The sequence below is a fragment of the Lemur catta genome, chromosome X (assembly GCF_020740605.2).
Source record: "Lemur catta isolate mLemCat1 chromosome X, mLemCat1.pri, whole genome shotgun sequence".
Taxonomy (NCBI): domain Eukaryota; kingdom Metazoa; phylum Chordata; class Mammalia; order Primates; family Lemuridae; genus Lemur; species Lemur catta.
This window is the reverse complement of record NC_059155.1, coordinates 67,314,458-67,339,484: the sequence shown is the minus strand read 5'-3', so window position 1 is coordinate 67,339,484 and position 25,027 is coordinate 67,314,458. Positions and strand designations below refer to the sequence as shown.

The window sequence follows — 25,027 nt, the reverse complement described above, 5'->3', positions numbered from 1 at the left end:
TCACCCTCTTCCTCCTCTTTCTCACCCCACCATACCTTTGGCCTCTAAGACTTATTTTTGTTGTATGTCACTTTATTCCTTTCCAACCAGCTTTGGCACAAAGATGCGTCTTCAGAGTTTAATATCAGATTATTTATATTTCCCTCCTGGCTGTTTTCTAATTCCATTCTTCAGTGTTAGACAAAGAAACGCAAACTGTATCTCTACTTTGGTCTTGTTCAGCAGGTGCTTGTTGCCAGTGGCTGCTGACCTGAATTTCCGTGGATGGTGAAACCTGTAGGTCAATGCAGTTTTTAATATGTTACAAAACAAATCTGGCGTTTATGCTTTCCCTGTTAGCTAAGTTGTTATCATTTACTGTTTCTGTGAAGGAAGAAAATAGTTCTTTGTGTATAAAGCTCAAGCAATCGGCATCCAGGTTTCAGAGCAGACAGCTGAGGAATCAGTTCTGGGCACCATCTAAACCTACGTGAATATGCATATTTGCAGCGGGTTCTCATTTTCAGGTGTGGTTCTCTTTGCTACTTCTGGAATGGAACCTTGGCCAAACAACAAGTGGAAGAGGCTTTTGTGCTCTTGCAGTCCTGTGGGGAAATGGTTTCTGGTTACATTTTCAAATATTTAATTTTATTTTGAAAAAAACTTTTATGCTTCAGTAACTTTAATGGAATTTTTCCCTGCCTTTTTTTTCAATTGATATGAAATTCACATAACATAAAATTAACTACTTTACAGCATACAATTCAGTGGCATTTAGTACGTTCGCACAGTCGTGCAACCTTCTTCACCTCTATCTGGAGCCAAAACGTTTTCACCAGCCCCCCAAAAAACCCATACCCATGGAGCAGTCTCTTCCCATCCCATTCTCCCCTCCTTCCAGCCCCTCGCAACCACTCATCTCATCTACTTTCTGTCTGAATTGATTTACCTATTCTGGACATTTCGTGTAATAAAATCGTGAGATATCTGATCTTTTGTGTCTGGCTTCTTTCCCTCAGCCTAACGTTTTTGACATTCTTCCACATTGTAGCATATGTCAGTAATCCACTACATTTATTTTGAAATGAAAATATAATATCTGAGGGCACTTTCCTGTGTCCACCTACTTCCCGAGCACCTGCTACGTGCTATGTGCAAGGCACTGCACCGTAGGTAGCATGACGTAAGAAGTGGCTTCTCTCTAAACTAAGCCTGGCCTGCTAATTGCAGGGCAAAAGCATAGGAGTGCCCCACCCCCATGCCTCTGTCTCTGCCATAAAACTACCGGAGGTGGCAGGTTCCCAAATCAGCCAAATCTTTGTGACTCACACGCTTTCTCACCTTTGGGGATTTATTCCCCCTCCCCTTTCACTTTTCCTCAGAGCAAGCTCTATTTCCCCCAAAACCACACATGCCTTTGGAATTGTTTTAGCTCAGATATGTCGATGAACAGAAAACATAGCAGTGGGACTGCCACAAAGCAGAGTCAGCCCTCAGGAGACCCACCAGCTTGCAGGGGAGAAACACAACATGCAGACAGCAGTGGAACCGGGGACACAGGCTGCCTGGCTGTCTCCAGTTCAGTGGGTGGCCCCCAGGGCTCAGGCCTGTGAAAGGCCCCACGGCCTCACAGGAAGAGTCAGACTTGAAGGAAAGGGGCCGGGGCCTTGGAGAGACAGGGCGATGGCCTTCATGGCCAAAGGGAAGATTAAGACAAAGACTTGGTTGCTAGAATAAGCGTGGCCTTTTTAAAAGATAGGCACAAACCATTTTGTTTAGAGTCAAAGATTTCTCTGGAAATGAGCCTGCCCTGGATGTCAAAATGCATCCACACAAAGGGGAAGCCACAGGGAAAATAACACGTCTCACGTTCCTTCCTTCGCCTTCCCTGTAGGCCTGCCTAGGGCCTGCCGGCTACAGCTCAGGAACCATCACAGCAGCCCGCCCAGGGGTCTTCCTGCCTCCAGGCTCCCTGCTCCAAGCTGTCTTCTGCTGCGCTGCTCCACAAACACAAACCCGGTTGCCCTCAGACCTTGCACAAAAGGACCCACTGGGAGAAGGTGTCTCAGCATGGACTCCAAAGCTTGTGGCATCCCAATGTGCCTCCAAAGGAGTTTCCCACAATGCTTCTCTTCCAAAATAATTTCCCATCATCCTTCTCTCCTAAAGCAGTCTACCATCATGCCTCTCTTCCAAAGCAGTTTCCCATCATGCCTCTTTCCCAAAGCAGTTTCCCACAATGCCTCTCTTCCAAAGGCATTTCCCATTATGCCTCTCTTCCAAAGCAGTTTCCCATAATGCCTCTCTCCCAGAGGAGTTTCCCATCATGCCTCTCTTCCCATCCTGCCCTAATGGGGCCCAGATGGTTCCCTCAACAGGCCTTGTGTTAGAGACCTTGTTGTGGGTGTTTTCTTCTCTTTCACACTTGTACTGTCTCCCCTCTCTCCTCTCTCTTCAAGATCCATCTCTCCATCTCTGAAGCAGAGCTGCCCTCTCTGTCATATCCTGAGTGTATCATACTCTTGGAATAACCACTCAGCCAATCAAAGAAAACATATTTTTCTCCACCCAAGTATACTTTGGGCATCTCAAATGTTGGGGGGGGGGTGCTTCATGGACCTTCTGACTCAGCCAGAGAAGGAGGTGTAAAGTGAAAGCCTCAGTGGGGCCCCAAGGCAGGTTATGGTAAGTTCCCACGGTTCTTAGAGACCCTAGGCACTCCCGATATTCGCAGAGAAGATAGAAACAACTGGGCACAACTGGGAAAGAAGGTGGCAAATGAAATAGGTGAGAAGAGCAGGAGGCCAGGCCAGACACAGGGGCCATCTGAGAGGACAAGGACACCCTATTCGAGACTGGAGGCAGAGGTAATTCAGGGGCTGTTGTAGAGTGCAGTTGTGAGGAACAAGGTCCTGAGTCGGGCAGCAGGAGTGGGAGGAAAGGCAGATGGTGACAAGCAGCAAGGGCGAGGGGCTTGGGATGGGCAGCTTGATTGGATGTGTTGGGGGTCGCTGGGAAGGGAAGTAGTCACTGAAGGTGTCAAGGGTAAGGTTTGGGTAACTGGGAGAATGTTGTCCATCTGACAAAAATTGGAAATTCAGAAATGAGAACAGAGTTTCTGTTGGGTGAAGAGTGTGATGGGGAGTCCATAGACACAGCCCCAAGTTCCTCAGGGTGAGTTTTCCTCCCTTAGCACTGGGAAAGAAGGCAGCAACGGGATGCACAGGCAAACGGTGGCTGCTCCTAGGTAGGAAGCAGGACACCTGTCACATTTGCTTATGGAATGTTTAGCTCTCTGAGGCTCCCAGGGACTAAAGCCTGTGCCTCCCGACACACCCCAGGATGCTGCCCCATTTCTATAGACAGGCTAAATGAAGCATTTGCTTCAACAGTGGAAATGGCGTCTAACTGCTAATGCCCCATGGTGTGCACAGACCTGGCAGGCTTCTCGGCAAGGCCATAGTCTCTCAGGATGTCATCGGTGGCCATGGCAGTGGGGAGGAAGAAGTGAGCTCTGTCATTCTTGGCCCTCCCCGGCACCCTCTCCAACCCAACAGCTAGAAGTGTCTCATCCCTGCTTTTGTTCCACAGAGACTGAGTAAGTTCTGATAGACAGTGAGCACACACCAGACCCCCCACGGAACCTCCCAGAAAGCCAGCCAGCCCATGAAAGCAGGTAGAAGGAGCAGAAGCCATAGAGAGAAACATTCCCTGTCATGGGACAGGCGTGTGCTGCTTTTGAGTTCCTCATGCCTGCACTGCAATAGGGACTGTGGAATTTGCTGGCTTCAACATTTTGGTGAACACGGTGACTTCAGTTATCCAGAATGGAAGGTCGTGGAGTCACACCAGACGTGCCTTTGAAAATCAGGTGGCTTTTTTCTTTCATTTTAATATTTTTGCCTTTCCTTGAATAAAATTATAAATAGAGCAATTTCAAAAAGAAAGGAATATAGAATAGCAAGCTTTTAGAACACCCACCAGGCAAAGTCCAAACTTAGAAAAAAAAGATAAATAAACCTTTATGAGATAATTAACCTTCTCCACACCACACACACATTGGTTTCTACCATTTATCATTCACAACTTTTATTAGAGTTCAAAGTTTGTCTCCTAAAAGATTATAAGTTTCTAGGAGGTGGGGCTATGACTTATTGTTTTATTTTTCCCCCCACAGATCCATAAAATACACTCAATAAATGTTTGTGTGAACAGAATTAAATTTACATTACTAAAAGTGTTTTTGTTTTCTGCTTGTTTATTTTTGCTAGAGGAGCCACTGAATTGCTATTTTAAGAATAGCTTTGAATCATTGCTTAGGAAGTCGTAATTGCATTAAATAAAGTAATACCTAAAAACTTCCTGGTCCATTTAGAAGTGATAACTAATGCAATTTGAAAAGAGAGTTGGGTCATCATTTCCTACAAGTCTCAGTTTTCAATGACTTTAGTGTAAATGTATCCTGAGAAAAATTTTTACCTGTGTTTTAATTAATTTACCCCGTGGTGTTTCCTCTCTAAAGTATTTTTCATGGCAAACAAAATACACAGCTTTGTGCTTGTAACTCTGTTTCTGTCCTATTTATATAAATTCTGAAATTTGCACATAGGTTCTGGCAAAAGTTGTTTTTTTCATATCAAGTGAACTGACAGTTAAAAGCATCTGAAGCATTTAAACCTGAAGGATCTCCCAAAGGAGGAAAAAACCCTTACCTCGTGTGCAGTCTCTTTCACAAATACATAATTTACAGAGGATGTATATAAATCGCCTCATGCACATCTTTGATCTAAATGAATTTTGCATATAATGTCTAATGCAGTTATCTCATGAAAGTGAGAAGGCATTATTATTACTATTATTATTATCATCGTTTCCCTATTTACAAACAGCAAATCTTGGAATTCAGAAAGGTTAAGTTGCATGATTTGCTCCATCCAACCAGCTACTGAGTGGCAAAGCCAGGTTAAAAAGCTCCAACCTCCATGGTCCGGTCCAGTGTAAAATATTTAAACCTGGATCCTTCACAAGCCTGCAAGTGCTTTATTGAGGAGAGCAGAGGAGAAAAGGAGAGAAGGAGAGAGAAGGGGAGAGAGCTGTCATCCCAGCTGTGCAGAGAGGGTCCGTCGGCCCGCTGAGCACAGCCTGGGTGTCTGAGCGCCATCCTCCGAGTTCCCTGCCCATGGGGACCTCACACACGCTCCGCACTGAATTCTCTCTTTGCACCAAGGGGAGAGAACGTGCTGACCAGTCGCCGTGATCAGCAGACGCCTGACTGCGATTTCCTCCCTGTCGATAATGAAGTTGGCTTCCGGCACCAAGCAGACAGGTCCAGGGGCCCGCTCAGCCTGGCGGCCTGCGCACCCTGGACCCCGGCCCTGCACAGCACAGCTCAGCTCAGGGACCATATTGGTCTCTACCAGGAGGAAGTCAGGCGTCAAAGGATGCCCAGTTGGCCACAGCCTGCAATACACACACATACACACACACCCTCATCTCCTGGGGCCACTCAGGAGGCAGGCAGAACCCCCGGAGGCCCTGAGCAGCCAGTGCACTCCAGCGGAAAGGTGCCCAGGGGCCCGTGCCCCTGGGACAAGGGCCACAGGGACTCAGGAAGCCTCAGTTGGCCTGGATTTGAGGGTCATCCTTCGATATTGCCGTCTAAGCAAACTCTGACCCCATTTGAGTGGCACCTGTGGCCTCTGTGTCTGGCACCCCTCTCCAGCCATCCCTCACTCTCCTCATTGTTACCGCCTCTCATCAACCACCTGGAAAAGCACTGGTTCCCGGCCTTTACTGCCAACCAGTCCCAACAGCCACCCACATCTTTGGCCAGCTCCAGGAAAATCCTAAAAACAATACCGAATTGGAACCAAGACGCTGATTTGATTGTTTTAAGACGGTAGTTTTTAAGTGATCTGAACCTAGAGGCTCAGAAACATGCTACGGCATTTATAAGTGCTTTTGCTTTTTAAATTTTTAAACCTTGAAGGTTATTTATGTGTGATTTTTCTTTATGCATGGTTTGGCATTTTCACCCACGGTATTCTGGATTATACTAAAGCATGTTGTAAACATTTTCATGCAACTTGCTGTTACAAATAATTTTTAAAATTCTACTTTGTGATCCTGTGTATGTATCTCTGAGAAATTCAAGGCAATTCTCCATTCCTGATATACCAGTCAGTATTCAATCAGAGAAATGGAACCAGTAGAAGACATGTGCCAAGAGACTTACTGCAAGGAGCTGGCTCATGCCACTGGGGGACCAGCCAGGGAAGCCCAAAATCTGTAGGGCAGGCAGTTAGGAAGGGCAGGCTGGAACTCTCTTGTGCATTGACTGACCCCAGGAGGGATTTCTTCTTCTTCAGGAAACCTCAGCCCTGCTATGGAGACCTTTCACCCAATTATTCAGGATAATCTGTCCTCTGTCTTAAAGTCAACAGACTATGGACCTTCATCATAGCTACAAAACACCCTCACGGCAACACCTAGATTAGTTTTTGTAGTGAATTGAATTGTGTTCCTGAAAAGGATAATGTACAGGCCAGGTGGAGTGGCTCACGTCTATAATCCCAGCACCTTGGGAGGCTGAGGTGGGAGGATCACTTCAGGCCAGGAGTTTGAGACTAGCCTGGGCAACATAGCAAGACCCCATCTCTACAAACACACTCACACACACACACACACACACAAGATAAAGTAGCTATGAATGGGACTTTATTTGGAAATGGGATCTTTGCAGATGTGATCAAGTTAAAACAAGATCATACTGAATTACAGGGGGCCCTAAATCCAATAAGTTGAGAAAGCAGAGGGAAATTCAGATACGCACGCACACACACACACACACACACACACACACACACACACAGACACATACATGGAGATGAGTATGTGAACATGGTAGCAGAGATTGGGATGATGCAGCGTCAAACCAAGGAGCACCAAGGACTGCCAGCTGCCACTAGAAGGTGGAAGAGACATGGATGGATGAGCCTTCAGAGGGAACACAGCCCTGCCAACTCCTTTCTTTTAGACTTCTGGCCTTCAGAACTAGGAGAGAATAAATGCACGTTGTTTTGAGCCATCCATTTGTGGTTCTTCGTTGGGCAGCCCTGGAAAATAAACTCGGTGTTTGATGGAATAACTGGGGACGATGGCTGGGCACATGGACACAACCAAAGACCATTGCACCAGCATTCCTTTCCCTGCCCTCCACCCCAAGGGGGCATATGGCCTCCCCTGAGCTCATATTCTAGGTGGCAGAACACACAATTAAAATGGATGAGCAAATGAGCATGAACCTGTTGGCCCATGAGAGAAAAAGTGCCCCAAAGAGGGAGAAGTAGGCCCCCATCTGAGCAGAGACCCAAATCTGTGGACAGGCCTGGGGTCCCTGCAGGAAGAAGGGGAGTGGATGGGCCGGGACAAAGGCAGGCAGGAAAATGGGGGAGATAGATTCTCCTACCCCTTGTTGATTTTTAATTTGTCTCTAAATATGCAAGAAATACATGCATGTATACATCCTCTGTCTGTCTTGCTGTGTTTTTTTATATATAAAGCTTTTCTTGTGCCAGCCCAAGACCTTCTCTCCCTGCCCAGAGTGCACCATTTTTATCAAGTTGCTCTGGTTTCTTAAAAAATGCAATCACGTATGTGTGTGCACGTAGAAATGTTTTATATTTTAAAATAATTATTTTTCAAGTCAACTGCAATGGAGTATTCTAATTTTTTTAAGCAAACTTGTGAGCTTTTAGAGTAGTTTCAGAGTTACAGCGAGAGGACTGAGCGTGCCCGTGTATCCCAAGCTCAGATCCCGCATGGTGAAAGCCGCACATCACCGCGGTGTTCTGTTCCATCTGTGAAGATGCCTTTGGTACACGGCTATCAACTAAATGCCCTGCTTGCCCGTGAATGTCCTTTTTCTGCCCCAAGACCCATCCGGGATCCCATGTTGCATTTATTCATTGTACCGCAGTGGGCTGCTCTGGGCTGCGGCTGGTTCTCCAACCTTCTTTGTCTTTGATGCCCTTGATAGTTTTGAGGCGCACTGGTCAGGTATTTTGCAGAACGTCCTTCCGTTTTCTCATGTGAGGGCTGGGGGTATGGGTTTTTGGACATTCTTAGATTTTTATTGACAACATTTCATGGCATACCTAACCTTTCAACAAACAGTCTATCTCAGAAATAGAATCATACATTTAATGCAGTCACTGTCGTGTCTATCTTTGTCTCCTTTATATAAAAATACAAAGAAACTGGGCTCATACGTGAAACTTTCCATTTTAAACTTCTGGGAAGAACTTTAACATTAAAAATTCAAACCACTTTGGAATTATCTGGTCAACTGGAAAAGTTTATTTTAGTCATCCAAAGGGATCTACGCAAAGGAAAACTCCCTTTTGGGGAGCATCCTTCTTGTCTTCCCATCCCAGAAAGCATCCTTACTGAGGGCTCTGACCACTGCTGAGACCAGCCCTTGGAAAGCCTCTCCCCATGAATCAACCCAGCCAGTACCAATACCCATGCGACCGCATAGCTGTGCGCTGGTGCGGGCTCTTGTGGGTGTCGGGGGGGGGGGGGGGTATTTGAAATAGTTATTTCTGGAAATGTGACCAATTCTCATTATTATCTCAAAAATACACTCAAAAGTATAATCAAATGTTCTTTCTCTTCCTCTATCCTCAGAGACATTTCTCGAATTGTATAGGACATGTATCTGGTCTTATCAAATGACTGTGATCTAGTGAGAATAACAACAAACCACAAAGACTTCCTCACACAGGGACCAGAGAAAAGGCCAGCGTTCAGAATCCACTTAGCTTTAGAGTGCTTTTCTCAAACCTGCTGGCTTTTCTCTTTTCTTTTCTGTTCATTTCTCTTTTCTTTTCTTTTCTTTTCTTTCCTTCCTTCCTCTTTCTTTCTTTCTTTTTTTTCCTTCCTTCCTTCCTTCCTTCCTTCCTTCCTTCCTTCCTTCCTTCCTTCCTTCTTTCCTTTCTTTCTCTCTTTCTCTCTCTCTCTCTTCTTCCTTCCCTCTCTCTCTCTCTCTCTCTCTCTCTCTTTCTTTCTTTCCTTTGAGGCATAATTTACATGCAGTAAAATTCACTGTTTTAGAGTAGTACACAGTTGGCCCTCCATATCCACGAGTTTCATATCCATGGATTAAACTGACCTCAGGTGTGCAGCCCTGATCCTATCAAGTGGCGATAGATAGATAGATAGATAGATAGATAGATAGATAGATATAGATAGATAGATTTCCATAAAAGCAACATCATCAAGGAGGTTTTATGACAAAGGCACCGGGGAAAATGCAACACTCCTGTCCTCTCGAGTTCTACCCGTGCTTTTCGTGAAGGATTTTCTTTGTCAATGTGGTGTCAAGCTTGACTGTGTGGGAGATGATTTTTGTGCAAGAACTATTTATAAAATCATCCTGTCTCTCACGCTTGTTCTCTACTGTGAGTGTTAAAGTTAAACACGAAATGCAGAAGTGGAAACAAAGGGGGGAAAAAGCACATAACTTCTTATAATGAAATATGGTCACTAAAATAAAGGGGGGAGGGGGTGGACTTTTGAAATGATAATCTTCTGTTATGTTGTAGCTGTAACAGCCACGTGTTATTTGGGGAGAATTGGAATGCTTTGCCTGTGTGCACTTTGAGTAAACACAGGCAGCATTGTTTATCTATTTATTTTTTGGTTTGTTTTTGGTATTGGTGAAAGGGTGGGCTCTGAATTTATTTACAGCTTTAGAGGCACCATGGCTGGTGTTACATAGGCCACAGGTTTTGGAACCAGAGGAGCTGGATTTGTGTGTGTTCTGCTTCCTTTAGTGGGAGATATTCTACAAGGCCACTGTGGAAGGCAAAATGTGGTCCCCTGAATATGTCCGTGTCCTGACTCCTTGAAACCTGTGAATATCACCTTCCGTGGCAAAAGGTTTGGCTTTGCAGATGTGACTAAATGAAGAACCTTGCAATGGAGAGATTATACTGGATTATAGAGACTATACGCCCTGGGCTGTACAGGATCTTTAAATTTAGAAAAGAGAGGCAGAAGAGGAGGTCAGAATACTGTGATGTGAGAAGGACTTGACCTTCTGTTGCTGGCTTTGAAGATGGAGAAAGGAGGTCATGTGCCAAGGAATGCCATAGCCTCTCAACACTGTGTAAGGTAGGGAAACAGATTCTCTTCTAGAGCCTTGGAAGGAACATGGTTCATCTGACACCTTGATATTGGCCCAGCGCGTTAGTGTTTTCCAGAGAAACAAAATGAATATGATATATATAAAGAGATTTAATATTGAGGGTTTGGCATGGTGGCTCATGCATGTAATCCCAGCACTTTGAGAGGCTGAGGCAGGAGGACAGCTTGAGCCCAGGAATTTGAGACCAGCCTGGGCAACATAGCAAAACCCCATCTCTACAATAAATAGAAAAATTAGCCAGGCATGGTGGCATGCATCTGTAGTCCCAGCTACTTGGGAGGCTAAGGCAGGAGGATCCCTTGAGCCCAGGAGTTGGAGGTTGCAGTGAGCTGTGATTGTGCCACTGCACTCCAGCTTGGGTGACAGAGTGAGACCCTGTCTCTAAAAAAATAAAAAATAAAAACAATGAAGAGGTTTGTTATTATGGTATTGGCTCATGAGATTATGGAGGCTGAGAAGTTCCATGATCTCCTTTCTGTAAGCTGGAGCCCTAGGAAGGCTAGTGGTGTAGGCTGAAGATCCGAGAGCCGGAGAGATGGTGATGTAGACTCCAGTGTGGGGCTGAAGGCCTGAGCACCAGGAGCATGGAGGGCAGGAGATCCATGTCCCAGCACCAGCGGTCAGGCAGAGGGCAGGTGAATGAACCTTCCTCTGCGCTTCTGTTCTACTCAGGCCCTTAGTGGGCTGGAGGAGACTCCCCACGGTGGGGAGGCCGGTCTGCTTAACTCAGTCCACCAATTCCAAAGCCAGCTCTCATCGGGACACACCCTCCAAGACACACCCAGAGATAATGTCTAATCGGATATCTGGGCATCCTGTGGCCCAGTCATAAGATTAACGTTATACCCAGTGACACCCACTTGGGACTTCTGATCCCGAGAACTGTCAGATAATAAACACATGCTATTTTACACCACAAGGTGTAATTTGTCACAGCAGCAGTGGGAAGCCAACCCAGCCACTAACCCCTCTGAAAATAGCTCTTCCCTTTTGTAAACTGAAAATGATCATGATAATATCACCCAACCTCTTCCTACATTACTACAACAATCAGTGAGAGAGTGTTGGAAGATGTTGTGAAAACTATAAAAACTTTGCTAGATGGAAAAAAAAATGCAGCTCCCTTTGATGGAGCACTTTTCCTCCCACCCCAGTTCCTCCTTGGCTCCTCTCCAGGGCATCCCCTCTCTGAACAGTGGCCAGACCCAAGTCACTGGCCATTTCTGCTCTTTAGACGCCATCACCATCAGCAAACAGAATGGGCTGTGTCAAACATTTTCATATTTTTGTTCATGATGGAGTTTTTGCATGAATTTTGAATTTTAAGCCATGGCATTATAATATCATTTATCTTGATGACTGTGTTTTTGGCACCTCCTTAAGCCCCCTTCACCCTAGTGTCCTGTCCCATGGGAGGGGGTACACGGTGGTGGGATTAATGAATCCAGGTGCATATGCGGGCAATAGAGGACCAATTCCAGCTTGCACTTTTCCCCGGGGCAGGAAAGGTCCTGGGAGAGATTTCGGGAGTCTGTGAACTTGCACGGGGAAAAAGTTTGCAGCTGTCTGGTTGTGAACCACTAACTGAAACTTGGCGTTTCTGGTAAACATAACCACAAAGGGCAACGACAGGAGCCTTTACAGTATTTGTACTTTGTTACCAATTTGCACCAATAGAAATAGGATGTGTGTTCACAGCAGGGTGCAGTAGCAGCAGACTTTGTTTAGGCTCACCGCTACTTGGAAACAGAAGTTATCAGAACCACCTCTAGAACTTGCAATCCAATGTACTGAAAAAGAAACACATATGCTACTATATTAGAATTCTCAAAAATATTGGATGACAGTATTTTAATATAATTGAGTGGCTTTGTAATCTTATGTATGATTGGATATATTTATGCACCATTTTATGCCTATAGAAACGGTATCCACTAGATTGCTGAAGAAGGCCTGAGGTACAGAAATGGCTACAGACCTCTTCCCTCAAGCCTTAACCTCTTGAGTCTGGTTGTCTCCTCTAGATATTGGAGATAAAAATCTCCGACCTCCAGGGAGGATCAAATATGATACCGTACACGAACACCTCCATGCCAGATGGAAAGTGTCCTCAGTATTCAAATGATAGGAACTGAATACCAAACTCTAAATGGAAAAAAAAATAGTAAAAACTCATATGCATTAGTTTTCTGGGGCTGCTGGAACACAGCATCCCAGACTGGGAGGCTTAAACCATAAATTTATATATTTTCACAATTCTGGAGGATAGAAGTCCAAGGTAAAGGTGTCAGCAGGGTTGGGTTCTTCTGAGCCGTCTCTCTGTGGCTTGCAGATGGCTGTCTTCTGCCTGTGTCCTCATGTAGTCATCCCTTCGTGGGCGCCTGTGTCCTAATCTCCTCTTCTTAAAAGGACTCCAGTCGGACTGGATTAGGGCCAACCCTACTGACCCCATTTTAACTTAACCTCTTTAAAGACTCTGTCTCCAAATACAGTCACATTCTAAGGTGCTGGGGGTCAGGCTTCAACATATGAATTTTGGTAGGGACGCAATTCATCCCATAACATCAGATTAAAAAAAAAAAGTACTGGGTGCCAACCCAGGTCGAGGATGCAATTGTCTTCCTACTCTCTTTCTTTATTTAAAAAATACACTATTTTTTAAAGAAAAGTTTTAGATTTACAGAATAATTGAGCAGGTAGTAGAGTTACTATATCTATTCCCCCACCCCCCAGCTTCCAGGGTTATTAACATCTTAAGTTAGTGTGGTACATTTTTTACAATTAATGAACCAATATAGGTACATTATTGCTGATTAAAGTTGAGAGTTTACATTAGGGTTTACTCTGTGTCGTACATTCTATGAATTTTGACAAATGTATAATCACATGTATCCAGCATTACAGTCTCATACAGAATAGTTTCACTGACTGCCCTAAACATCCTCTGTGCTCCACTTACTCATCCCTTCCTCCTCCTCAAACCCTTGGCAACCACTGATGTTTTTACTGTCTCTGTGGTTTTTCCTTTTCCAGGATGTCCTGTAGCTGGAACCACACATATGTAGCCTTTTCAAGCTGGCTGCTTTTATTTAGCAATACACATTTAAAGTTCCTCCATTTTTTTGTTGGTTTGTGTGTGTGTGTGTGTTTGTGTGTGTGTGTGTGTGTGTGTGTGTGTGTGTGTGGCTTGATAGCTCCTTCCTTTTTGAGTGCTGAATAATATTCCATTGTATGGATATGTCACAGTTTTTTTATCCATTCACTTACTGAAGGACATTTTAGTTGCTTCCAGTGTTTGGAATAAAGCTGCTATGAATATCTGTGTGCAGGTTTTTATGTGGACATAGTTTTCAACTTAGGTGGGTAAATACCTAGGACCATGATTGCTGGATCATATGGTACCACTACGTTCGGGTTTGTAGGAAACTGCTAAGCTGTCTTCTGCGGTAGCTGTATAGTTTTACATTCCCACCAGCAACAAATGAGAGCTCCTGTTGCTCTGCATTCTGTCAGCATTTGGTATTGTCAGTTTTTTGGACTTTAGCTATTCTAATGTATCTAGTGATATCTCATTGTTATTTTAATTTGCAATTCCCCAATGATAGATGATGTTCAGCATCTTTTCATATGCTTGTTTGCCATCTGTATATCCCTTTGACATTTTTTCTGATCTTTTGCCCATTGTTTAATTGGGTTATTTGTTTTCTTATTGTGAAGTTTTAAGAATTCTTTGTATATTCTGAATACAATCCTTTACCAGACAGGGATTTTGCAAACATTTTCTCTCAGTGTGTGACTTGTCTTTTCATTCTCTTCACAGTGTCTTTTGCACACTTTTAAAATTTTAATGATACTCAACTTGTCATTTTTTTCTTTCATGCATCATGTTTTTGGCGTTGTATCTAAACAGTCATCACCAAACCCAAAGGCATCCGGATTTTCTCCTATGTTGTCTTCTGAGAGTTTTATGGTCTTGCCTTTTGCAGTTAGATCTATGGCCCATATTAATTTTTGTTTCTTGTAAAAGGTATAAAGTCTGTGTCTAGGTTTTTTTTTTCCCCTTGACATGTGGATATTCAGTTGTTCCAGCACTATTTGTTAAAAAGGATGAATTGCCCTTGCTCCTTTGTCAAAGAGTAGCTGAGGACATCTGTGTGCAATCTGACTGCCCTTTAATGAAAATTTTGTGTACTGTTTATGGAGAATGCTAATGGCATTTGTTGCCAGCAGAGTCTTGTTTTCTCCCTGCCTCCTCAGTAGCTGGAAATAATATATAAAGTGCAGCGAGTGGAAATCATTGTTCCTCTCTGTTAGCATTTAGTTGTATCAGAATACACCTACTCCTTCCGGCTCTACTTTATTTTCTGGTTTTTTCTCCCCCACTACAGGACTGCACATTTGAAAAATCACCAAAACACAGTAAATAACAGTCTAATTTACCACCTACCTAACAGCCATCTAGCATTTTGAAAGAGGAATTTTGGTGATTTCATGATAAACCTAGGCGGTCTCTTTTCACGCCTTAGGTCTCGAACTGTCCCTTGGGGCCTGTGAGTCTAAGTTAAAAGCGCCTGACTCCTTAACAGCAAGGAGATCTGTGGGCTTATGGGGAAATATCAAGCAGGCAAGATGGATCCTGAGCTCTTGCATTGTTGGTTACCAGAGATCATCCGCAAAACCCGGCCACACTGGGCTCCCGTTTGAGTGAGGATTTCCACCACTTTCCCACACTTTAAATGATTGGCATCTGTCAGGTAATCCAAACATACAAAGAGGCCTTTTAACCAAGTTCAGTTTGGAATTTCCAACTGCTAAGGACGAGCTGGGCTGGCAGGCCAGGGCGCCAGTTTTGCTGCGCGGCTACTCGAGAGTGTGCGGTAGCCGAGGGCCGCGTCCCCGTAAAGCCGAGAGCTGTAATGATGTCAACTTGTTATTTACTTTCCAAATCTGAATGACTGAGCTAGGCGAAAGAAGAATCAATCAACCACAATGTGACCCTACAGGCGGAAAAAACGCAGCGCTCCCACCAGCAGGCGGTGGGGGAAGGGAAGCACGTGTAACCAGGGCAGAGTTGCATCAGGAGCTCGCTCGGGTTTTCTATTGCACCCTTCGTTTTTCGATTGCATGTAATACCTCAGCATCAGTCTGCACGAGCCCAGGGAGCCCGGGAGCAACGCAGGGCAGGCTCAAGGCAAGGCCCCACCAAGTCCTTTTGGGGGGCCTTGAAAGGCTCCTGATACATAATAAGACACAAATGTATTCTGCTGATTCACAATTATGGAGACTGTGTAAGTGTATTTTTTATTGATGTGCTCTAATAATGGTGTAGCAGCAGTCGTTTTACATCATTGACGTTTTACAGCAATATTTCGCAGGGTAATTTTTGGGTCCGCCTTTTTGATGGAGGACCGGCCCCTTAAAAACTCACCTCGGGTCCCTCCTCCCCCAACAAGCAGAAGAACAAATGGTCTAGTGTTCCAGGAAGGAGCAAGTGAGGTTATAGTTTAAATTGCTGAGTGTACTGGGCTCTGAGCACGAAGCTCATTGGATACCAAAGGGAGGGGCGAACTGATTTAAAAAATTTTCAACGAGGCAGACACCAAAGGTGCTGGGGAGGGGGAGTGGATATTTGTCTAATTGAATTAAGACCGCGAGTGGTGGGAAGCCGTCACCGACGTGGAGGGGAGGAAGGAGAGCTGGGACTTGGGTGCACCAGGGCTGGGCCCTATAAGCCATTGCAACAGAAAACACTTTGCAAAAGCCCGAGGTCCCAAGCCTGGGGGTGGGGATGGGGGTGGGGTGAGGAGGTTCGAGGGCTCAGGTTCCCCCAAACCCTCCCCACAAGCCCCCACACCCGAGTTGTTGGCGCCTACCCCTTCCTCTCTAAGCATTTCTGGCTCTTCCCGGGAGGTGTTAGGTGTTTTGCAAAGATCGAGGCTCCGCCTGAGCCCCCACTTTTTGAAGTGGGGGAAGACAACTGTGGTGTCTTCTAAATCCCGGGTTTTGAGGGAGATACACCCTCGGACAGATTGCCGGGGCTACGGTAGGGCCAACTGGGCAGCTGGGGGAGGGTAACACTTTAGCAGTGTCCTGGATTCCCCTTCTCCTTAGAGTCCGCGGGGGTGGCCCGAGTTTCAGTCCCCTCCAGGCAGTGGTGGAAAGCTTGGGTTTGGGACTGGGTGGGATTAGGCCTGGGTTCTAATGTCCCCACAGAGGCCACGGGGAAGGGGCAGAGATCGGAACAAGTAGGGAGAAGCCCGGGTTCCCCACACCCACTCGGCGGGGGGTGGGCTTGGCGCGAGGGACTGTAGGGACGCAGGTCCCCAGCCGTGGGGGAGGGGCAGGGCTGAAGTCCCTACTTTCTGCGGGGGAGGGGCTGGTTTGGGACGCGGCCCCCCCCAGGGCGCAGGGGAGGGGCCGTTGGGACGCGGGTTCTCCTCCCCCCAGGGGTTGGGGAGGGGCGGCCCGTGGTGCCTGGGCACCCCCAGCAATCCTCCCGGCCCGGGTCGGAGTGCTCGCGGCCGCTCCCCGGAGGTCACTGCCCGTGCCGGTCCCTCCCGTCGTCCCGCCCTCTCCCGCCGCCGCCACTCCCGCGCCAGCCTGCCAGCGCTCGCGAGCGAGGAGCCGCCAGCGCCCCCGCCCCGCCGCCGCCGCCGCCGCAGCGCCCTCCGGCCGCCATTCGGCACCGAAACTTTCCAGCGCCCGCGCCCTCTCGGGGACTCGCGCGGCGGGGCGGGGGCGGCCCGGGGGCGGCGCTCGGCTGCTCCGGGGCGCCGGGCCCTGCTCGGCCGCGGCACGGCCCCGGCTCGGCGACGCCCGGCCGCAGGGAGGCGCGGAGCGCGGCCGGGCGCGGCGGCGCCACCACAAGTTGCGCTGCTCGCGGCGAGGTGAGTGCGCGGGGCTGGGCGCGCCGGGCGCGGGGCCGGGGGGCGCGCAAACTTCTGTGGCGAGCGGGGCTCGGCGTCACCCCGGGGTCCGGCGGCGGATCGGGGCGCCCGGACGCTCCGCTCGCCCCCGGGGTTCCTGGAGGGGCAGGTCCCCCACTGTCCCCGCGGCGCTCGGGCCGGGGTGCGGTGCGCTCCCTGGAGGCTGAACAATACCCCGTTGCGGTCGCTCCCCAAAGTGCGGGCGCGGCGGGTGCAGACGGAGGCTGGCGGGGGGCGCCTTTGTTTTGGGGAGGGGGAGGCGGCCGCTAAGTTTGGGGAAGCGCTCGGTCTCCTCCACCCCCGGTGCTCCTTTGTCTGCCGATCCTGGGGCTCGCTGGGCAAACCTGCGCCCCCGCGGGCTGGGGGGCCGAGGCGGGATTTCCCCCTGGGGGAGGGGAGCCCCGGTCTTCCGGGGCGCGGGCCGGCCCCGAACCGGGTGGCGGCTCGGCCGCGCGGAGAGGAGTGAGGCGGGCGAGGCGGCGCGGGCCCCGCGTCTGCTCAGTTTCGGAGGCGCGGAAACTGTCAAGGAAGTCGGAAGCCCCCTCCCCCCGCCACTCCCTGCCCAAGCGCGGGGACCGGGCTGGGGGCGCCCCTGGTCTTCGAGCATCTGCAGAGCCGCCCGGTGCAGACCTGTTGCTCCCGGGTTCTGGCGGCGGGGGGTTGGGGGGTGTCCCCCAGATCCGCGGTCCTGGCCCTGGGGGGACCTTCCCTAACGGAGGGGCCGGTGCTCAGAATGGGGGGTGCGCCTTCGGGTGTCGGTGATCGCTGGGTTGGTGACAACTTTGGGTCGCTGGAGGCCTGCCGCTCTGGGATAGGGCCTGGAGCTCACGTGCGTCGCTTGTGCGCGGTCAGGCCGAGGGCCCCGGCTTGCTCAGTGCTCGGCCTCTTGTTCTTCGACCAACTGTGTCGGACAAACACAAAGTTAGGGTAGGACGGGTTTCTTTTCCAGCCGGTGATGTTCTGGAGCAAAACCGAAAAGGAAACAAAAACCTACCCCCTATTGTATCTACAACTGCTTCTGCTTTGCATTGTCATGTGGCTTGACCTGCCTTCTGGGTGTTTTCCTCTCTGACACGCCGCGCGAGTCCCGGGTTTAAGCTGGGAGGGGAGGGCCGGGACTCGAGAGGGGGAGGGGGAGGGGACGGGAGTGGGGGAGGGGAGAGGAGCTCCGGTTAAGGTCCCAGGCGGTGGCTTAGCTGTAGGAAATGGCTCTTGACGATTTTATGAAAAGTTTATAAGAAGTCATTTCTAGAAAAAACACAGGGGAAAAAAAAAAGAATGTCGAATATGACGCTTTTATTTTAAAAGGCAGTCGTGTCTCGAATGTGCTGTAGATTTTTGTGGAAAACTACCAAGCTGTGTTGCTAATACGGGGATAAAAGATGAAATTCATCCCTTGATTCAATTATTAAAATGGCCCCTTAAGGCGATTGCAGGCTTTAAAGGAACGCACACCTGAGGGACAAAAATGGAGATTTTTGGTGTAGTGCTGTGGTCCTCACTCCCTCACCCCTGCATTTTACTCCCTTACTGGACTCAAGAGAAGTACACACTGCCAAGAAAGAGTAGGACAAAAAATAATTGTTATCGTAGACATACTTAGAAGTTAATGTATCAAAATCTGGAGTTTTTTCATTAATTATAACTGTACCACTGGTTCTGTACAGGAGTGTCTTAGTTGGAAGATACATTTCTCCTTTATGGTCATGGACAAATATTCATTCGAAAATATACTGAGCTGCTGCTAGAGGCCAGGTCCTCTGCTAGGCCCAGGAGACCCAAGAGCAAGGCAGAGGCCCCCCTGTTGGACATTTAGAGTGGGGGTGGGGTGAGGAGGTGGCCCGCTCACCGACGGCAGGGTGTGCTACTAGGATCCTTGGGTATTCTCGGTTCTTATTCTTCTTTTATCCAAGGCTTGGTCGGTCCAGAAATTGTGAATATCTCCCTTCAATTTTCACACATTGATCCCTAAATCTCCCAGATCTTTTCACTGCTCCTGAAAGTTTGGGCTTTTTCATGAACTATATAGGGATATTTTGTGATGTGCGACTCTGGAATTGCATTTGGTTTTGAATTCCACTTTTATGTAGCAGAGCCTCGGTTTTCTCATCTGTATGATGGCATCATGAAACTGCCTCGCCGGGCTGGTAGGAGGGTTTAAATGGGCTTGAGAGCTGACAGTGGTGAATAGAGCTCCCTGAGTTCATCTCTACAATGACAGGTAGCATCATGACAGGTAATGTTCCTTGAGAAAAGCTGCCTTCATCCCCATTTGGCCTGAACTTGTGAAAGGGCCACCGTGTTTATGCGCTATCGTTGACCAGTTATGTAACCTTGAACTCCTGCAGCTTTTCTGAACACCGTTTCCTATGTGTAAAAATAAAAAGGAGAACTAAAATCGTCCTACTGGATAGTTGAAGGAGCTAAAGAGAATGCATGTGGAAGTTTTTTAAAGACATAAAGCCTCTCGCAAATTTTAGTTGTTGCTCTTGTGCAAATAGAATAATTGCTTGTATATTACTCAAATGCCCTGCACTGAGGCTTTTGTAGGCATTTAATGCCCTATGGGTGACAATTACTGTCTCTCTCTTGCAGCGGAGGACACCAATACTCATAGATATTAAGTAACTTGCTAATACTGTACCTAGTGGAGGGAAGATTGTCTGATTCCCAAAGCCCAGCACTTAAGCCCGGTGTTATTTTGCCTTTTTGTCCATCTAGTGTGGATTTTCTCACTTGGAGACAAAAGATGTACCAATTATACACACATGCATATACAAGAGAATCTACATTGGTTATATTCATAGAGATCTATGTATTATGTATAGACATATCTCAACAGAATCACAGAAGGTTGACCACAGTGGAATGATTGTTTTCTTCTATAGCTTTGTCATTGCATATGGCAGCCCCTTGCCACATATGCGTATTTAGACTTAACTGAAAATAACAGTTCTGTTCCATCAGTTCCACCAGCCATACTTCACTTAGTTCATAGCTGCATGTGGCTAAGTGGCCACCATATTGGACAGCACAGAACTTGCAGGAAGTTCTGTTGGAGAGTGCTACTCTAGTTACTGCAGTGAAGCCTTACTGAAGAAGACAGTCAAGAGAATTGGTGTGCTTTTTGGGGGGGCGCGGGTAAGGGAGAGGTTGATAAAGTTTGAAATAACTCGCAGATAGACCTACTTTATTTTTGAAAGACCCATTTCAGCCAGCGGTTTGCCCAGGAGAGTGGTTTCTGCAAATGGATTCTGAACCTGAAATTGACAGGTGTGAACTCTAGATTGAGGTGCTTTGGACCAATTTAGAATTAGAAAACCAGAGCGCCAAGCTTGAGTTCCCCGACTGGGTGTTGTACTTTGGGCAAGGCATTCAGCTGCTCTGTGTCTCGGTTTCCCCATCTGAAAAATGGCACTGCCAGTTTCCATGCTGCCTGCCGGAGTCCTTGGGATGGTGTAGGTGGAGGCTCATGCCAGGCAGAAGGTTCCCGCCAGTGAGCGTCCTGTGCCGAGGACCTGTAGTGCTAAACCGCGTCTGATATTGTCAAGCCCTTGCTTGTCCTGGGTGCCTCGGGCTCCCCTGTCTCCTCCTTGCAGTTTAAGTCCTAAGTATTAAGGTTGAATCTCTTGAGGTCAAAATCTTCCCTATTAAAAGGCCGATAAGGAATCCTTCCCCCAAGGTGAGATTCCACAATAGTCAAAGTATTAAAAAAACAAAACAAAACATGGCCGAGTGTTAGCTGTTTCCTGCGCATGAGACCCTGAGTCAGGGTGCTATTTTTATTTCTTTAGTGGATGTGAGGTTTGCATAGTTCTTTGTAGAAATTTTATTTGCTAATGAGGCTGGGGGAGAAACCCAGCTCTGTGGGAGAGGTGACTTCCCAGAAGTGTCCTGCCATGAGCCTCTCACTTTGGCTGCTTGTCAGGATCTGGTGCATCCTGCCAGCCTTTGGCTGAAAGGGCGCACACACCTGGGTACCCAAGGTTCTTCTCCAGTGGTAGAACAAGGATCCCTCCAGGGGGAGGCCGTCTGCAGTGGGCCCCGATGTCAGGAATGCAGATACTTGGCCCGTTACCTGCTGGGTAGGCGAACACCTCAGCTAAAACTTGGGGCCGTCTCTTTCCCAGTTTCCCCACAGGCTGTGTACACAGCTGCACTGTGCCCTCGCATGGCCCTGTGGCCCTCCGGCCTAGCAGGTGATCATAGTTTCTCTGCCCAGCGGGATGAGACCGTCCCTGCCCTGCTTTCCTGATACCTTGCATTGGCCCTTTCTTTATTCCCCCTGCTTAAAAACAAAAAGTAGTACGCTCCATCCAATGCGTTGTTAATCTTTCACCACCAGATACATTTAAAAAATAGCCTCAATCAGGAAGCAAGACTAAGGGCATTTTGTAAGCACTTTTTTTCAGTTGGAAAGATAAACTTTTTTTCCCCCATAACTATTTTCAGTGTGAAGGAAGTAGCTGACCTCTTGAGCCGGAGACTGGGGCGAGTTTTCCCTTGGGGTCTCGGCCCCCTCTCCCTCCGGCCCACCCTTTCCGTGTGCTGGCCAAACTGGTGAACCTGAAACCCACCGGGACCAACATAGAAGCTGGATGTTGGGAGGGATGGAAAAAAATCAACGTGTTTGTAAAGGGCAGTGAGCGCCTTGCCTGAGAAAAGGACTTTGAAATCTCGAGGGAGAAATGCAGTTATTAAGGAGTCACTCCCCGGCTGCTGCGTGGCGGCCAGCGGGGACCTGACTTCAGAGGACCCGTGCTGGCACCCTCCGGCGGCGCCCTTCTGTGCTTTATCTTTGCCGTCAAATATTTATGGAGAATCCCCAGTGTGCCTGAAGGTTAAGAAATGGAATTGGAGCACATTTCAAGTTAAGACAGGAGAGAATATGTTTATTGTGCAAAGGAAGTTGCGTACCATTTCCTTTGCTTGCTTAGGTTTATTCTTGCCAGTGGGATCAGAGTGGTCGAGATGGTTTAAGAGAAAAGGAATCCTTAGAATTAAAGATAGAGAAGAAGGTTGTTTATGGGAATGGTGTCTTCAGAATGTTGCAGCCAAGTAATGGTTCTCAATCGGGGCAATTTTGTCCCCATTGTCAAAGGGCATCTGCCAATGTCTGGAGACATTTTGAGTGGTCACAGCTGGGGATAGGGATGCTCCTGCTATCTAGTGGGCAGAGGCCAGGGACGCTGCTCAACACCCTGCGGTGCACGGGACAGCCCCACCACAGAGAATGACTTGACCCCAAATGCCAATGGTGCCTGGGTGGAGAAACCCTGAATTATATGGTCAGCTATGCAATTATATGTATCAAGTTCTATAGGTGTCAAGGCACACACGTTTTAGGGAAACTTTATGTTAGGGAATAAGCTACAATAGCTGCTGATGGATTCAGTAAGAGTTTCAGGTGCTCATAGGAGAGAGAGAAGGGGGTGGTGGGAAGTGGACTTTCAAGAATGATTTTGAATAAGGCCTGTGAGTGTTGGCAGGATGGGGCTGCTCATCGCCCAAGCTCTGCCTCAATGCCAGTGTCTTAAAGCCCCGGGTGCAAGTACACCCTGAGTGCATAGTTCTGTTTCTTCCTTTTGGTTTTACTCATGTCATCACAGACTTCCTAGGTCTTACTTTGGGTCAGCTTCTTGGTGCTCTTGGAAGTGCCAGTAGGAGAAAGGCATCCAGGGTGTGGTCCTGCTGCGGCCGGTTGTCCTGAGCCAATCCCTGGCCCCCACATCCGCATGAGCCCCAAAGGAGCTCCAGGCCCTACCCGGTCGGGGGGATTCTGGGCTCCTGATGGACCCGGGAGCTGGGGACAGTTGTGAGGGAAACCTGGTGTGCAGCTAGCTCGCCATGCAGACGGGACTACATCTCTGAGCAAATCGGTGAACTCTAGCCGGAGCTTTCTCATTGAGAGAGGAGAAAGAAGAGAATGAGAGAATAAAATCTATTTCTCAGGCTTGTATTAAAAGAGATAGCATTAATATAATGCTTGGAGCCCCATGTGTTTTTATTTTCCTCTTTTTCAAAGTTGGGCACTGGGTCTGGCAATGTCTCTTTATCAGTTAGGATGGTCTCTAGTAGTTTGCTGCTTTTTTTTCTTATCTTTCTTTTCCTTCTTGAATTTCAGGGCTAGTTATATATATATAAAATCCATATAATTATATCTGTATAATTTTATTTTAAATCACCATATGGTAACATTGGCTGTTTTTCTCCTTGGGTGTACAGTTTTCTGTGTGTAGATTGGTGTGAGCACCAGGGTAGTCGGGATGGAGAACGAGTCCCTCACCTCCCTCAGTGGGGAGACGTTGGTGCAGCCACCCCGCCCCAGCCCCTAACCTGGGGCGCCCGCCCGCCCGGCTGCTCTGCTGCCCAGGTCTCCGGGATCCTGTTTTGTTTAACACATGATGAAATGCCTTGTGTGAGTCCCTCTGCTCATCCAGCACCTTCCCAGACCCTTCCCTCTGGTGACAGGTGAACTTCATGCCTTTGTGCACTTGGCCACCCGGCGTTCCTCAGGACAGCAGGTTTTGTACTGTGGATGTTATCAAAAGCAAGGACAAAGAGCTCATTGCTTCTTACTGTGTGTGAGAAAGTATGAGGGGGTTTGCTGAGGCTGCTAAAGATCTGCTGTTTGTTCTGTGCCAGGGAGTTGTTGCAGCTGTGGTGGTAGAGAAGGGACGGTGTGGGATGTGCTTTCAGAGGGCACACGGTACTGCCAAAAGACACTGTGTGTGTAGAATGTATCAGAAGGTTAAAGACCTGGTTTAGTTTCACACCCAGGACTCATGTTCGTTAAGAGCCCTTTCAGTTTTCCCAGTGGGTTAATCATGTAAATACAAAATAGGCTAAACATATTAGATGAATTCCTGCATTTGTGCTTCTGTGTAGCTGCTATCTACATTTTACATTGGGGCATCATTTCGCTTTTTGTGATCTCAAAGGAAGTGGCATGTTTTCTAGAAGAACCCTTGTCGCGGCCTTCCTCCGGTGGTTTGCCGGGCTGTGTGAAGTCGCAGAATCTGTGCACGTCCTCCCGGGTAGGGTGAAAGGGCTGGATGAGCGGCTTCAAGGCTTCTGCCAGGTGTGAAGATTTTAATGTGGGAGCGGGAGCCTACTTCAAGGTCGGGAGGCCACTGTTTTTCTAGACTGGTTAAGGATGATGGTGGTTTTATGTTAACTAAATGTTAGGGTACACTGACAGTTATTTATGTCTTCTGCCTAGACCATTGTTTTTCCCACGGTTAAAATAAGCAATATTTTGGTGAACATTGATAAGTTGTGTATTTTTGTTAAAAAACAAAAAAAAAAAAAACCAAAAACAATTGAGAAGATGGTTTGGTTGGGTGCCTCTGGATAATTCTTGGGAGTATTAGAGTTTTCGGTCTCAGGAGACACTGTAAAATAAGCACAAACAATACGGCAAAACTCACAGTGTTTATTCTTGACCAGGGTGTCTGCCTTGAATTCTTGTCATTTTTTCCTATCGTGGTGGATGTAGCTGGAATGTTGAAAAGAAAACATGAGAGTTTTCTTTGCTTGTTTCCCTTAAGGCTGGAACCTAGAATGTGACCCCAGATAGCCTGCGCCGAGCTTTTTCCACCCGCGCCCGCACGCCGGTGCAGAAGCAGCCTCGTGCCCGCCCCAGCTCTCCAAGAAGTGGAAAGCTTTTCTCAGGTCTGTGGAGGACTGGATCCCCAGCCCCATCCGTGTCATTCAGGGGGCACTTCTCCCCTTCTGGGTAGCGTGACTCTTCCCGTTACCGACTTAACCTGTCGTCATGAGGCCTAAGTCTGTGTGAGCGTGTGGCATTGTTCAATTATGTTTGAATGTCCTGGTGGATGGGAGTTTGGACAAAAGGAAGCTTACTGTATGCGGTACCATTTTTATTTCTTAAATCAATAATAACAAATGC

The 25,027-nt window shown here is 47.7% G+C and overlaps 1 protein-coding gene across 3 annotated transcripts in view; it reads left to right on the top strand.

The window, feature by feature from the left end:
• Positions 1-16,992: 16,992 nt before the first annotated feature.
• Positions 16,993-25,027, top strand: part of TBL1X (transducin beta like 1 X-linked) — a 212,395-nt gene continuing 204,360 nt past the window's right edge. For 2 of the 3 annotated variants that reach the window (XM_045538436.1, XM_045538434.1), the window contains exons 1-2: positions 17,013-17,076; positions 24,666-24,789. The gene's annotated coding sequence lies outside the window, so the exon portion shown is untranslated. Of the gene's footprint in view, positions 17,077-24,665; positions 24,790-25,027 lie in introns of all 3 variants that reach the window. The other variant, XM_045538435.1, reaches the window with a different exon arrangement.